Genomic DNA, 16,135 nt, shown 5'->3' with positions numbered 1-16,135 from the left:
CCCTAGGTAGGTCCCACAGAGATGTAAAAGGTGCCCTTGAAATAAAAAGAATTGCTATATGGAATGAGATCAAACATGGCCTGAAAAAAAGTGATCTGGACTTCAGCGTATAAACCACTTTTCCATAATAACCAACCTCAAAACTTCATTCCATCCTCACATGGGACTGGTGTTTATAACGAAGACACAATATTATTTCATCCCAGTTATCCACTTGTATAGCTGTCTAGAAAGTGGTTATGACCCCTCATATGTGATGCCCCCCTGTTGCACCAAAGGAGAAAGGAGCCTGACCTGTAAAGATGCCAGAGCAAAGAAGACCAACCCAATTACTATGGGATGTTCTGGTGGCTGGACAGTGTCCTTGTGGTTTGGTGCAGTTGAAAGGGTAGTAAATAACCCAATTAAACTGAATAAGTGAGAGGTACCAGAAATTCCAGGCTAGAGGGCACCCATGCCAGGTGTTAGATAGAACCAAGATCTGCACACATGGGACTCGTAGTATATGGCAGCTGTCAGGTTGCTAGAGTATTATGGAGACATTGGGGAAGTTCACTCGTCTTGAGGTGATGGAGTCCGAGTCCAGACACCCACCTTAGTATCAAATAGAAGGGGACGAACAATTGAAAGTCAAGTGGTGTGAATGTATTATAAGTGTCAGCTGAACATTGGACCCTATGCACCCAGTGTTCTTGTGTTAGGAAAGGGGGTACATTCATACAGTCACAAGGGGATATTTTATGTTTGTATGTTGTGCTGTATGTGTCCAATGTCCTTGTATGTGTGTGTATGTATGTGTGTGTGTGTGTGTGTGTGTGTGTGTGTGTGTGAGAGACCGTATTCGACATTAGGACACCACTCTGCTATTAGGAAAAGTAACACCAAGATACCAGTCTCTATAATACAATGAAAGTCTTTGGAATTGGAACAAGTACATATGCCCAGGTGAGATGGGGAGACTATTAATGTGGGAGGTGCAGTCGATACACCAATGCTAATTATTATCTTAAAGGGATACTGTCATGGGAAAAAACATTTTTTTCAAAATGAATCAGTTAATAGTGCTGCTCCAGCAGAATTCTGCACTGAAATGCATTTCTCAAAAGAGCAAACAGATTTTTTTATATTCAATTTTGTAATCTGACATGGGGCTAGACATATTGTCAATTTCCCAGCTGCCCCAAGTCATGGGACTTGTGCTCTGATAAACTTCAATCACTCTTTACTGCTGTACTGCAAGTTGGAGTGATATCACCCCCTCCCTCCCCCCCAGGAGCCAAACAACAGAACAATGGGAAGGTAACCAGATAGCAGCTCCCTAATACAAGATAACAGCTGCCTGGTAGATCTAAGAACAACACTCAATAGTAAAATCCAGGTCCCACTGAGACACATTCAGTTACATTGAGAAGGAAAAACAGCAGCCTGCCAGAAAGCATTTCTCTCCTAAAGTGCAGGCACAAGTCACATGACAAGGGGCAGCTGGGAAATTGACAATATGTCTAGCCCCATGTCAGATTTCAAAATTGAATATAAAGAAATCTAAAGAAATCTGTTTGCTCTTTTGAGAAATGGATTTCAGTGCAGAATTCTGCTGGAGCAGCACTATTAACTGATGTGTTTTGAAAAAAAACATCTTTTCCAATGACAGGATCCCTTTAACCAACTCTATGACTTCTGTGTCTTTTTGTCCTTCCTTGTTTGTAATTGTTCCTTTTCTCTCGGATTGCCAAAGGATGTGCTAAGGTACCCCAAAACTGTATGTTTTAATAATGATGGTTCCAGCTGTGATGTCACATCCTACAAGAGCTGTACCATGTAAAACAATGTGATATCACTTCCGTTTAGTAATGTGATGTCACTTCCTTGTAATACAATGTGATGTCACTGCCTATAAGAGCCAGTACCATGTCAAACAATGTGATGTCACTTCCTTGTAATACAATGTGATGTCACTTCCCTTTAATACAATGTGATGTATATGTGCCCAAAGCTGCAACAGGTAAGAACAAAGAAATGAGGCGCTGGAAAGCTCCATAAGGCAAAGGGCAAGTCCCGGTGGAGAAATGCTGAAAACTCACGTTCCCTTCCAAAACTGCAGCTATAAGTTTCTACCCAAAATAATCTGTACATTTCTCGGTCAATGGAAAGCAGCACAGACAGGTTTAGGTTTCTCTTCTCACAGAGCAGAACCCTGTGTGACATTGACTTTAACTGAATTGTGCACTTTTGTGAATATATTGGCGAGTCTTTTCTCACCTATCAAATGTGCACATGAAATTAGGGCAGTAGGACTGGGAAATCCTAAGGGATATATATATATATTTATATACACTGAGCAGCTCCTACACCATCTTACATGTGAGACAATGTGGGAATAGAATAAGCAAAGCTAAAAAAAATCAAGATATTAATATTTCTAACCACTGCTTACGCCTCAGCTTTCTGTAGAGAAGTCGCCCTCTTATAGTTCCACATTTGCACCCCACATTTTCCCAAAACTGGCATACAGACAGGGCCCCCTCAGCTCATAACAAGGTTACAGATATATAGAAACATTGGGGTGTCACCCTGCTATAGTTCCAGGGGTACCCAGGGCACAAATAAGCACTCACCCCAAAACTCCCCCTAACTGACCTTCAGACTGGGCCCCCTTAGCTCATAACAAGATTACAGATATATAGAAACATTGGGGAGTCACCCTGCTATAGTTCCAGGGGTACCCAGGGTACAAATAAGCACTCACCCCAAAACTCCCCCTAGCTGGCCTTCAGACTGGGCCCCCTTAGCTCATAACAAGATTACAGATATATAGAAACATTGGGGAGTCACCCTGCTATAGTTCCAGGGGTACCCAGGGTACAAATAAGCACTCGCCCCAAATCTCCCCCTAACTGACCTTCAGACTGGGCCCCCTTAGCTCATAACAAGGTTACAGATATATAGAAACATTGGGGTGTCACCCTGCTATAGTTCCAGGGGTACCCAGGGTACAAATAATCACTCACCCCAAATCTCCCCCTAACTGACCTTCAGACTGGGCCCCCTTAGCTCATAACAAGGTTACAGATATATAGAAACATTGGGGTGTCACCCTGCTATAGTTCCAGGGGTACCCAGGACACAAATAAGCACTCACCCCAAATCCCCGTTATTTAGCCTTCGGGCTGGGCCCACTCATAACAAGGTTACAGGGCTGAGAAGCCTAATTGAGAGCCACAACCTGTCCCCACCTCACACCAATACTCACACCATTCTGCAACCTTAAAAATATCAGCACTTTGGGGGGTAACCTGGAAGACTCTATGACAGATATGGAATGTAAGTTCTCTCTCAAATTGCAACTTTAATCCTCTGGGATAGTGGTGTAACTATTGAGGGGGGCCCCATAATACCGGCAAGGAAAGGTTGGGTTGCATTGTGACAAACACTCGCTGAAACGTAGAACTTGGGGTGCCAGTTTGGTTACTGTAGAACTGGGTGTTGAATTGGCTTTTGGGGTTACATGCTGTGTAGCTGGATGTGACTGGTGGAAATAGTGGATTCACACATCTCATGTAACATAAGGCAACTTACTTTATATTGGGTTTGGATTTGCTTTGGCCAAGCTCTTGGATTCAACCAAATCCTGTTAAAAAGGCTCAGATTCAGGCAAATCCAGGTTTGGGCGCATTCCTGCCTTTAAGGGAACTATTAGTATTTTATAGAATGTTCTCTTCTGGTTTTTGGTTTTATTTTAAAGCTTTTGAATTGGTTCTTATTACCCAGTGACGAGGCTCCTCCTAATCCCCAAGCCAATTCTCCAGGTTTTCCTCCTGACGTTAGAAGGATGAAATCGTATTGGCCAATGAGAGGAGACGGTGTAATTTCTAAAGGGTAAGTAAAAGCACACAATATCAGTGCAATGAAAGAGAAGTGGATAATAAGGCGTCACAGAGGTGCCCGACCCCAGGCAAGACATCCAGTCGCCATTCTAATGCCGTTCCCACGCCCATTTGCCCTTATTCAGTGTCTGACGCTTCCACTTTTTTGTTGTTATTTTTTTAATCATTTTATCGGTTTTGAATTCTTTTAAGCTTTGTGTCAGAGATTTGGGAGCGGCGCTGGGGGCTCTGGGTTTTATCATTGAGTCCATTGCTGTTTATTTCTGCTCATAGGGACCCAGTTCCGCTTTGTCACTAGTTTAATGTGTGAGTCTGACCATCTCATCCTGTTTATTCCATTCTTTTATACATAAAGCATAATCCTCTTTTCTCTCCTGATTAGAAACAAACACATCTGGACCATTTCATCCTCCAGTTCCCTCAGTTGGGTCACCAACATTCTGCCAACAATGGACTGTAATAATAATAAGTGAATGTGCAGCTCTTGTGCCCATCCCCCAACAAAAGCAGCAGAAGAAACCTCTATCCAGAGCCCACAACATATTCATGAAACTGACAGTTACTTCCCTCATATTAAGGCAGAGCCTGGTGACCATGACTGGTGAGGGTGGGCGGAGTGTAATAAATAGGTATATAGGGGTGAGTGAGTGGGTGGAGCTTGATGACATGAAGGTGAGGGTGGGCGGAGTGTAATAAATAGGTATATAGGGCGAGTGGGTGGAGCTTGATGACATGACTGGTGAGGGTGGGCGGAGTGTAATAAATAGGTATATAGGGGTGAGTGAGTGGGTGGAGCTTGATGACATGAAGGTGAGGGTGGGTGTTGGAGGAATTACAGAGTAGTGTTCTATGGTGAGAGTGTGATGTATCACAAGGGAATGTAGGGGTGCCAGTGAGCAGTGATGGGATGACAGTAAGGGGACCTAAGGGCTGGGCCAGTGTAAAAGGAGAGAGTGGATGTGCAGTTCATTAAAGAGATACTAACACCAAAATGATATACCACTGTGTTTGCATGTGATGTACAACGTTAATATAATAATATTTGCCCAATTCTGTTACATTCCCTGTCTGACACCCGATGTGACACAATAAGGGGTTTAGGAAGGAACAGTCACTTACAGAGAAGATCTATGGGGGAACCATCAACATTACCTAAATCATTTCCATGTATATTGTGACCAGTCTTTTGTGTCAGTATCACTTTAAGAAGGGGTGAATGGGGGTGTATGGGGGTGCTGCTCTGAGTCTGCACAGAAAGGTGAGCGTGTGTATTGGCAGAAGATATGCTGGGTACCAATGTGGAGTGGGAGTCTGGTTAAAACAACATGGCATATATTTGGGGTGCAACTGTCCCCCCAGTCGTGGTGGAGTCTATAGACCCTGGTGGTAACAACAGGAATCAGTGGCACTATTTGTAGTGTAACAGTCAGAGTTGGGGTACCACAATCATGTCAGGGGGGTTTAGGATACAAATGTGGGGAGTCCACGTAGCACAGAGCAGGGTGACAATGAGTGGGCAGTGTGAGGAGGCGGTGGCATCAGAGGATGACAGTTTAGTACAATATGGTGGGGTTTGAGCAATAGAATATGTTGGGGTGCAGTTGAGATGTCATGAGGGGCCACTAGGCTGCTGCTTGGTAATGTGGAGGCTGGTGCCACTGATGGAGTCGTAATGATGATGATGAATTAGGAGAGAAGTTGGGAGGTAGAGATGATGATGCCAGTGGGTCCCAGTGATGATGAAGGTGGAAGTAATGTGGGTCCTGGTGATGATGATGAAGAGCAGACGAGGAGTGGAGGTGCCAGCACTAGGGTATCAATGAGGGATGGAGGTGCCAATGATGATGATGATGATGAGTTAGGAGAGAAGTTGGGAGGTAGAGATGATGATGATGATGATGCCGGTGGGTCCCAGTGATGATGAAGAGCAGACGAGGAGTGGGGGGTATCGGTGGCACTGGAGGGGGTGTGGGGCACAGTCAGGAGAATGAGGGAGAATGAGGGAGGAGGAGGAGGAGGATGAAGGTTTCAGTTGACACAATGGAGCCAGTTGAGGAGCTGAGGATGAATGAAGATGAAGGTCCTGGGGATGATGATGATGATGAAGGCTCCGGGCTGGGGATGAGATGTCTGTGAGGAGGAGGATGAAGGAGCCAGTGATGATGAAGATGAAGCCTTTGGGGGAGGGTGAGTTGCCCCGGGGCTGTTACCATGGAAACCACTCACCTCTCTCCGGTTCCTCAGGACTCCCCCGCCCCCCAGGCCGCGCTCCGGGCTCCATCCTCCTCTCTCCTCCCCGGGGATCAGATTCCAGCGTCTCTCGTCCTCCTGCTCCGCCCGATTCCTCTTTCTACCGCCCAATTTCCATCCGGGGCCCAAACGTTCCGGTCCGATCCGAACATCCACCGGGAGCTGCCGCTTCTCCGAGCTCGGCCCGAATCCCACCTCTCGGGAGGAGCGTAGCGCAATGACGCACTTGGGGCGGGGCGTTCGGTACGACACGGAGCTCCGCCTACTTCTGCCCTCGGCTCTAGACACGCCTCCTGCGTGGAGTTTAGTTCAGTGACGCAATGGGACTGGGGAGGGGCGTGTTGAAGTTGATTGAGCACCGCCTGCTGGGAGGAGCTATCGGAGACATTTCCTGCTCCACCGGAACAGCCGCCTCCCCGAGTCCCACGTGATCTTTATTACTGTCAGCGCTGCTCGGCTGTAATGTTGAGTGCGGACTCTGTGAGGGAGAGAAGCCGCCACAATCTCCTCCTCCCAAGAGCGGACTCGGCTTCTCTATTCCTCCCGCTGCTCCCTCAGCTTCCGCCCCGCGTCATCAGCACAGGCACGTGACAAGTGAGGAGCCAATAGGGAGGGAGAGCGGGAAAGCGTTACTTGTGTGTGAGGAGAGTCCCTCTGAGCGGTATAAAGGGCTGTCCCTCTGCTTCTGAGACTGACTGGGGCTGCCAATGTGAATAATAGAGAAAAAGAGAAATGTACGGTGGCCCCCAGGTGTCAGTCATCACTGGGTCACGTGTTCCACATATTACTGACTCCTCCCCCGGCAGCTGCCAAAACCAAGGACTGGGGGGGGGGCAGAGAGGGAGAATATTGGGAATTAGCGAAGATTAAATCAGAAAACGACTCCTGGTGCCACTTGTTTCTCTTATCCCCCCCCCGAGAGGCCAAATCCATCACTTCTGTCTGTCTGTCCTACATCCCCTCTCACTCTGGTCTCTCAGTGGCACTGGGAGCTGCTCCCCTTATACAAGATCAGTGAGGGACAGACGTACAGACAGGGACGGACACTGCGCACTATTGTCTATAGGGAATAACATGAGCCAATTCATTAACTTCCAGTGAAGGAATAGAAGAAAAAATACTTCGAATTTTGAAGTGTTTTTTTGGCTACTTCGACCATCGAATGGGCTACTTCGACTACGACTTTGAATCGAACGATTCGAACTAAAAATCGTTCGACCATTCGATAGTACTAGAGAGAACTCGCCCGAAGCCGCTGTATGCCGCCCTTGCCGTCGGTGCTGACACATGACGCGTTTCCGGAAGAACACGCTGAACTGTATCCACCAGGCAACCAAGTCATGGAGCACCAGGGGGTCATATAAAAAGTCCAAATTTATTGAAAATATGTCATAAAATCATGTTGATAGTCGAAGTACAGGCTCTTGGCAGTTTTTTTGGTCGAAGGATAATCCTTATCCTTAATATATATATCGTTTGATCAAAGTATTTGCGCAAAATCCTTCAACTTCGATATTCGAAGCCGAAGGATTTTCATTCCCAGTCGAATATCGAGGATTAATTAACCCTCGATATTCGACCCTTGATAAATTTGCCCCTTAATCTTCGGTTCCACTATGTGCCCAATATTCACTCCCTGTGCCCAATATCCACTCCCTGTGCCCAATATCCACTCCCTTTGCCCAATATCCACTCCCTGTGCCCAATATCCACTCCCTGTGCCCAATATCCACTCCCTGTGCCCAATATTCACTCCCTCTGCCCAATATCCACTCCCTGTGCCCAATATCCACTCCCTGTGCCCAATATTCACTCCCTGTGCCCAATATCCACTCCCTCTGCCCAATATTCACTCCCTCTGCCCAATATTCACTTCCCTGTGCCCAATATTCACTTCCCTGTGCCCAATATTCACTTCCCTGTGCCCAATATTCACTCCATGTGCCCAATATCCACTCCCTGTGCCCAATATTCACTTCCCTGTGCCCAATATTCACTCCATGTGCCCAATATCCACTCCCTGTGCCCAATATTCACTCCATGTGCCCAATATTCACTCCCTGTGCCCAATATTCACTTCCATGTGCCCAATATCCACTCCCTGTGCCCAATATCCACTCCCTGTGCTCAATTTCTAATCTCTGTGCCCAATATCCACTCCCCATTCCCCACTCCCTGTTCCCAATACCAACTTCCAGTGCATGAGTCGCTGGCACCCCTGAAGCTTACACTCACACTGATTATGCACTGACACTGACACTCACACTGATTATACACTGACACTCACACTGACACTCACACTGACACTGATTATACACTGACACTCACACTGACACTCACACTGACACTCACACTGACACTCACACTGATTATACACTGATACACTGACACTCACACTGACACTCACACTGATTATACACTGATACACTGACACTCACACTCACACTGACACTCACACTGATTCTCACACTGATTATACACTGACACTCACACTGACACTCACACTGACACTCACACTGATTATACACTGACACTCACACTGACACTCACACTGACACTCACACTGATTATACACTGATACACTGACACTCACACTGATTATACACTGATACACTGACACTCACACTGACACTCACACTGATTATACACTGATACACTGACACTCACACTGATTATACACTGATACACTGACACTCACACTGACACTCACACTGATTATACACTGATACACTGACACTCACACTGACACTCACACTGATTATGCACTGACACTCACACTGATTATACACTGACACTCACACTGACACTCACACTGACACTCACACTGACACTCACACTGATTATACACTGACACTCACACTGACACTCACACTGATACTCACACTGATTATACACTGACACTCACACTGACACTCACACTGACATTCACACTGATTATACACTGACACTCACACTGACACTCACACTGACACTCACACTGACACTCACACTGACACTGATTATACACTGATACACTGACACTCACACTGACACTCACACTGATTATAGACTGATACACTGACACTCACACTGACACTCACACTGATTATAGACTGATACACTGACACTCACACTGACACTCACACTGATTATAGACTGATACACTGACACTCACACTAAGTGACTGAAGTTTTCTCTTTGAGTTGGACACTGTGTTTGTACATTAATCCAAGTGACCCCAGTGCCTCCCACTCATGCTTTCTGGATAACAGATCCCACCTGGTAAGGTAACATTTCTAAATACTTTTCAGATCTTTTCCCCCAAACCTTGTGCCAGTGCACAGCAGTTGTATGAGAAAGTGGTTCTGCCCGTGGGCATTTGCCTGACGCGGGTGGCACATATTTTTTCATTTCTATAAAGGTGAATGGACTTCATGTCTCTATGCAGGTTTCCTATTTCCACCCTAAAATGGATTTCTATAAATCACATGATAGAATAAATTGCAAGGTAGGCTTATTTGGAGAAAATATTCAGTACAGATGAGAAGAGACTGAATACAGACATGAGTACTGGGTTTAAAAGGGGGGGGGGTAGAGCTTCCGAATTTCTTATTTTCATTCACCTACAGTGTTCTAGTCTCAGCCCAGTGCATCTGGATACAAGGAACACTACGTGCCTTGTGCTGAAATATTTGGGGCCAGTGTAAGAAGAGGTTATGGACAAAACCAATAGAACAATATAAAGATGATTTGTAAGTGATGCTGCAAAATGTTTATGGAGCTCAGGGTCACTTTAACAAACAATACTAACTAAACATTAACTCTTTATGCACATGGTAATGGGACCTTGATTGCGATATTGACATCAAGAACTGACTCTCTAACTGGCGCATTCGTTCCCCTGATACATGTGAACACTGTCTCCTTTACCCATAAGAACCAATCATAGGGTCACTGTCCATATTCACTAAGTGCAGTAAAACCAAAGGGCAATATTACAGCAGGTAACACTTTCCAGCCTCTGTGGGAGCCCTTAGCACCGATCAGTAGCCACACATGGAAATGCAAATGATATATATGAGCCCATGTCTCCCCAGTCTCCTGTAGACTCTCACAGACACTGTGGAACCTTCTCTTTCAATTAGACGACAGTTGGTTTTCCACCAGATATTCTGATGCCAATAGACTTATCCCTACAGCCCAGTAGCAGCCAACACTGGATCATAATGTTTATACACATCTGGTGACCACCTCTGTATCTCCAGTTTTTTTGTTATCTACACAATAAGCATCAGATCCATTCAGTCTTGGGGTCACCAATGGGCCAGGTATAAATTGTATGCAGAGAATTGTATTTGCCAGCTAGCTCAGTTGTGAATGCCATACAGTTGCCATCTGGATTGGTTGTTCGGTGTTCAAGTTTAACGGTATCTTTCTTATTAGTATCTAGATCAGCTCATGTTTATTTCAGGTTTCATGTCCTTTGAAGAGAATCCACTAGGACCTAGCATTTCTACTCCTGGAATTCTGGTTCTGGCCCAGTGCATCCCAGATACATCTTCCCTGCCTTCAGATTTGCAATTATTAGGTCTCTCCATGTGCCTAGACCATGTGGTCTCAATATTCTGTAGAAACATATCCCATGAGAGGAGTCTCCGGCCATCTGCACTGGCACTTGGGGCTCCATTAGAGCAAGACTATCGTCTATCCATTGTGGCTTGGACAAGATACAGTTCCTGCCTTGGGGTGAAGAAAGGAAGAGGAGAGAACACAAGAGTAGGTACAAGACAAGGCAGAAGTAGCTGCAAACTGAAAAGAACTGCGTATGCCTCACTAGAATCCAAAGAGAAATCTGAGTTCCATTTATAAATGGAAGAAAAGTAACTCTGAGCTTTATATTCCTGGACTTCCCCAGAACTGGGACCTTCATCAGTGTCACCTGCCTTAACATACAGAGGGTTCTTTTATTTCTTTTGGCAACAAGAAAGGACATCCAGTCATGTGGAAAAGTAAGGACGCCCCATGTAAGGTTTTTTCCCTTTTAAACATAAGGATGTATCGATATTTGGTCTTCATTCAAGCAGTGTATACAAATAAAGGGGAAGTAAATGAGCAGTAAAACAAGGAAATTTGACTTTGTCCTTCAATGGAAAAAATTAGAACCCCCTTCAGTCTTCTGACAGATACTCTCACACAATCCCCAATCCCTCACTGGTGTAATGAACAATTCATAGTGGATTCCATATTAGTGAGCTGCCCAGGCCCGATGTTCCCAAACATAACATTTCCACCATCATGCTTACACTTGTATCAGGTTCTTCTGCTACTGTGGCCAAAACACTCTCTCTTTGCCTTCTCTATCCTGAGACATTGTTCCAGGCATTAAAAGTAAACATTAGTTAATAGTGCTGCTCCAGCAAAATTCTGCACTGAAATCCATTTCTCAAAAGAGCAAACAGATTTTTTTATATTCAATTTTGAAATCTGACATGGGGCTAGACATATTGCCAATTTCCAAGCTACCCCAAGTCATGTGACTTGTGCTCTGATAAACTTCAATCACTCTTTACTGCTGTACTGCAAGTTGGACTGATATCACCCCCCCCCCAGTAGCCAAACAACAGAACAATGGGAAGGTAACCAGATAGCAGCTCCCTAACACAAGATAACAGCTGCCTGGTAGATCTAAGAAACAACACTCAATAGTAAAATCCAGGTCCCACTGAGACACATTCAGTTACATTGAGAAGGAAAAACAGCAGCCTGCCAGAAAGCATTTCTCTCCTAAAGTGCAGGCACAAGTCACATGACCAGGGGCAGCTGGGAAATTGACAATATGTCTAGCCCCATGTCAGATTTCAAAATTGAATATAAAAAAATCTGTTTGCTCTTTTGAGAAATGGATTTCAGAGCAGAATTCTGCTGGGGCAGCACTATTAACTGATGCGTTTTGAGAAAAATGTTTTCCAATGACAGGATCTCTTTAAGAGAGAGATTTGATTGACAGAACAAGGTGGAGAAATGTAAAATATATTTATTTGATTTATCCTCGGAGGGTATGAGGTTTTATACCCTTTTCGCGGTCACTCAGATAAGGGGGGATTCATACCTCAGAGATTGCTGTCTCCTATAATACTCAAAAGTGATGAGCAAAAATTTTCAGCAAGTTTCACAGCGAAAATTATGCCCATGGTCCCTAATGGGCAAAAAATTGTATTGCTCGTCAAAAATGATTTTGTCACCCATAGACTTCAATGCATTTTAGCAAATTTTTGCAGCTTCACAAATTTTCAGCGAATCGTGCCAGATTCGCCCCTTCACTATTACCCAACAAAAAGGGGTAAAATATGTTTTATCCATAACTCACAGGCAGTCAAATCCTGATCAGGAGTGAAATCTTCTCCATTAGTTCAGGTTGTTTGGGGATCATTTTAAATCCATGGTCAGGCTCACAGGTGCCTAGGGCTTTTCAGAGAGCTCTTCCATTCCAGACACAGAGACAGCACCCACTCCAAAAACCAAGTGCCACCCAACCACATGGGCCTCCTTGAAATGAGTGGTTCCTCTAACATCCTCTTGTATGATGTTCTCACATTGCTCCTTATCTGCACCACCCCATTCTCATTTTAGGTATTAGATCCAGTGATTAATGTAGGGGTGTCCTTACTTTTCCCCCATTCATGTACTGTAACATTATGAGATGCTGGGTGCAATCTGATTCTTCAGGAACTTGATGAAGATGAAGCTGGATTGGCACCTGGCCTGCTGAGGGCTCTTTGCCTCTTCTGTTCCAATTTTTGGAGACATTTTGAAAAACTAAACTCAATAAAGCAAGGAACCAAGCTACAATGAGAGGCCCATTAAGGGTCAGGGCACACTTCTTCGGGGCGACTAATCTCCCTGAACTGCCTTCCCACCAGCGTGTAAAAAGTGTAAATTGCCGGTGGGATGGCACTCGGAGTGTTTCATTGGCCAAAGTTGCCTCCCGAGGAAACTTCAGGCGACTTTGGAAAAACATTTTAGCCACCGGGGAGGCAGTTCAGGAAGATTAGTCGCCCCAAAGAAGAGGAGATTTGTCGCCGGGTGACTAATCTCCCTGAATCTGCTGGTGTGCCCTGACCCTTAGGGCAGAGACACACGAGAAGATTTGGGGAGATTTAGTTGCCCATCGTCAAGTCGCCTCTTCTTCTGGTGACTAATCTCCCCAAAAAGCCTTCCCACCGGCTAGAATCGAAATCGCCGGTGGGATGGCACTCAAAGCGCTTTGTTTTCAAAAGTCACCTGAAGTTGCCTCATGAAGAAACTTCGGGCGACATCGGGAAGAGATTAGCCACCCGAAGAAGAGACGAATCTTCATGTGTGTCTCTGCCCTTAAGCAAGGATGAATTTTAGTGGTATTAGAGCTTTTTGAAACCATGATTAAAATCATTTACTTTAAAATCACAAATGGAAGTTATTAAAAGATCCAAATCTAAAAAGTAAAAGCAGAAAAAACAACACTGAACGATGCACTAAAAAATACACATATCTATAAAACCTCCAATAATTTGAGTTTTTCAGACAATTACAAGCAAAAAATTTTTTAAAAACCATTCAAACTTTGAATAGCTTAACAAATGGCCAATAGGATCATTGTACAGTAGTTCCCATTGACTTCTATGGGACCTTGACTGCGTTTTTTGTGGGTTTTACACTTAATAAGTCTCACATTTTTAAAGTTTTAGATTTTTTTTTAACAATTTCTTTTTTTAGAGAAGAAATACAATGTGTGAAAAAAGATGTAAATCCAAATGTTAGTAAATAGGCCCCTTAATACCACTGTGTGAGTAATAATTATAGGGACATCTATATTCATGCAGGAAGTGTAGACAGTCACCTGACAGGAAGGAAATGCTGGGACATGTGTTGCCACAACAGGAAATGCAGTAGAACTTGCAGAATTTCAGTTCAGGATTTCATTGCTCCCCCATTGCACACGGGGAGGACCATTTAGCAACATTCTTATTTTAGTGGTTTTAGGTTTTTTTTTAAAACCACAAAAAAACTCTTCCTCTAAAAGCACAAATGTCATGTAATTTATTGGAAGATCCAAATATAAAAAACACACAAAACACACTTACCTCCTCACACGTCCCAAACCGCCGGTCCCTCTGGGCATCACCAGGAACAGAAACCCAATGGCTCCAAAGGAAGTTGAAAACCGAAAATCCCTAAAAAAAAAAAGAAATAATTGAGAGTTATTTTGGAAAATGCTGCACTTGCTCTTGTTATTTCTATAAGACAAAGACACAAATACCCAGCAAGGCCAGAGTCAACCCTCCAGTTGTTTCAGGGAGGTGGGGTGTAATGTTATCCCTGGCTAATCCCACAAGCGGGCTGAACACTTCTGCTTGGGAACATAAGGACTGGGCTTTTTTACAGTCTATTTATATGGTATTTATTTATATTCCTAATTATATTCCTAAATAATAGGAGGAGGAGCAGAAGCCTTTCCCATCACTGTAGCTAAACTCCATGATACGTTGTATTGAAACACTGTCCCTTGTGTATCAGTAAGAAGTCATCAGAGACTCCGGCACTGGGAATGGATTTAATGTCCTGGTGGGACCCGTGTGCAGAGAAGACACTAATATTCCAATACAGACTGGGACACAACCCGACCGGCTCATCACAGGTCAATGCAGTAAAAATAGATGTATTTCAAGAAAAAACTTCTCAAATAAGTCTTACGTGTTTCATGACTTACAGGCTCTTAGTCATAGGTTCAAACAACCTATTTAAATATAAATCAACCAATCACAGAGCGTTACTGAACAGCCAATCACAGAGAGTGTTAGAAATGGGTCATACTGTAAAAGGAGACATTTGAAAAAAAGCACATTTGAGACGTTTCCTTAAATAAAAGTAGAAGTTTGTATGAATATTAGTAAGTGATTGTTAAAGTATTAGGAAACATTATACTCTAAGTACATACCCTGAGATGCCTACTCCCCTAAACAACATCCACTTACCTCCCTTCCTAAGGACTTAGTGTCCAACACATTGTAATGCGCAACTTTACAAGGATACAATTAGGGGGTTATTTATCTAAGGCCGAGTTGTGTTTTCCAGGAATAATTTGAGTTTTTTTAGGGTATTTTTTAGTAAAAATGTATTGTTCAGGTTAAAAACTCAATTTATTTGAGATTTATTATACCTTATCCTGGAAATAGCTGGAATCCAAAAATACACCACCTTAAACCTGTCGAGGTCATTTCGGAGTCAGTGGCAGAGTCCCTTGGAGCATTTCAAGAAGTTAATAGCTTTTATGATGTTCAAGTTTTTGTCATTGGGTCTTGATTAATTTGAGTATTCGAGTTTTTCCTTAAACTAGAAACCATTCAAGCTCTAAAATTCAACCTTTAATAAATAACCCCCTTAATATATCTGCTCATGTTGTAGGTTTCCCCAGTTGTAGTTGAAGTTAGGGATACAATGAATTCAGGATTCAGTTTCAGGATTCGGCCTTTTTCAGCAGGATTTGGGTTTGGCCGAATCCAAGTTCCTGGCCGAAACGAACCCAAAAAATCTTTCCCCCTCATTTCCCTAATTTACATATGCAAATTAGAGAAACAATACAATATTTTAAAGGATGATTCCAATAAGGAAATGTGCCCACTTGTATGTTGTATGTAATTCTGAACACATGTAAATCCGGCACAAACCTTCAGCCCCAAATGTCTTCATTTAAACAGCAATGAATAGGGAAGTTCACCAGGAGACACAAGGGGGACCACCCAATCTGTTCATGTGGTGCATCAAGTGTCTGTACTGATATCACTTCCCTGTATGAAAGATCCCCTCTCTGCACTATTACCCACAAGCCTGTGTGTTTGCTCCCTTAGCCACAGTCACTGTATGAGGCTTATGACGAGTTCTTGTACCTCAGTGGGCTATGGATTTGCTGCTTTCACTGCACTTTCATCACTTTCCCATTTAATAAATCAGTGGAGACTCAGTTGCCCCCACTCCCCACTTGTCAA

The 16,135-nt window shown here is 43.9% G+C and overlaps 1 protein-coding gene across 4 annotated transcripts in view; it reads right to left on the bottom strand.

Annotated features, from left to right (window-relative positions):
• LOC108705063 (leucine-rich repeat-containing protein 4B-like) overlaps window positions 1-16,135 on the bottom strand; it is an 84,270-nt gene that overhangs the window by 17,297 nt on the left and 50,838 nt on the right. For 2 of the 4 annotated variants that reach the window (XM_041569942.1, XM_041569944.1), the window contains one exon: window positions 14,234-14,323. The gene's annotated coding sequence lies outside the window, so the exon portion shown is untranslated. Of the gene's footprint in view, window positions 1-3,576; window positions 4,700-6,110; window positions 6,745-14,233; window positions 14,324-16,135 lie in introns of those variants that run through there. The other 2 variants (XM_041569943.1, XM_041569945.1) reach the window with 2 other exon arrangements.

The sequence above is a fragment of the Xenopus laevis genome, chromosome 7L (assembly GCF_017654675.1).
Source record: "Xenopus laevis strain J_2021 chromosome 7L, Xenopus_laevis_v10.1, whole genome shotgun sequence".
In the NCBI taxonomy this organism is placed as follows: Eukaryota; Metazoa; Chordata; class Amphibia; order Anura; family Pipidae; genus Xenopus; species Xenopus laevis.
Note: the sequence above shows the minus strand (reverse complement) of the source record. Positions and strands in the feature narration are given on the sequence as shown.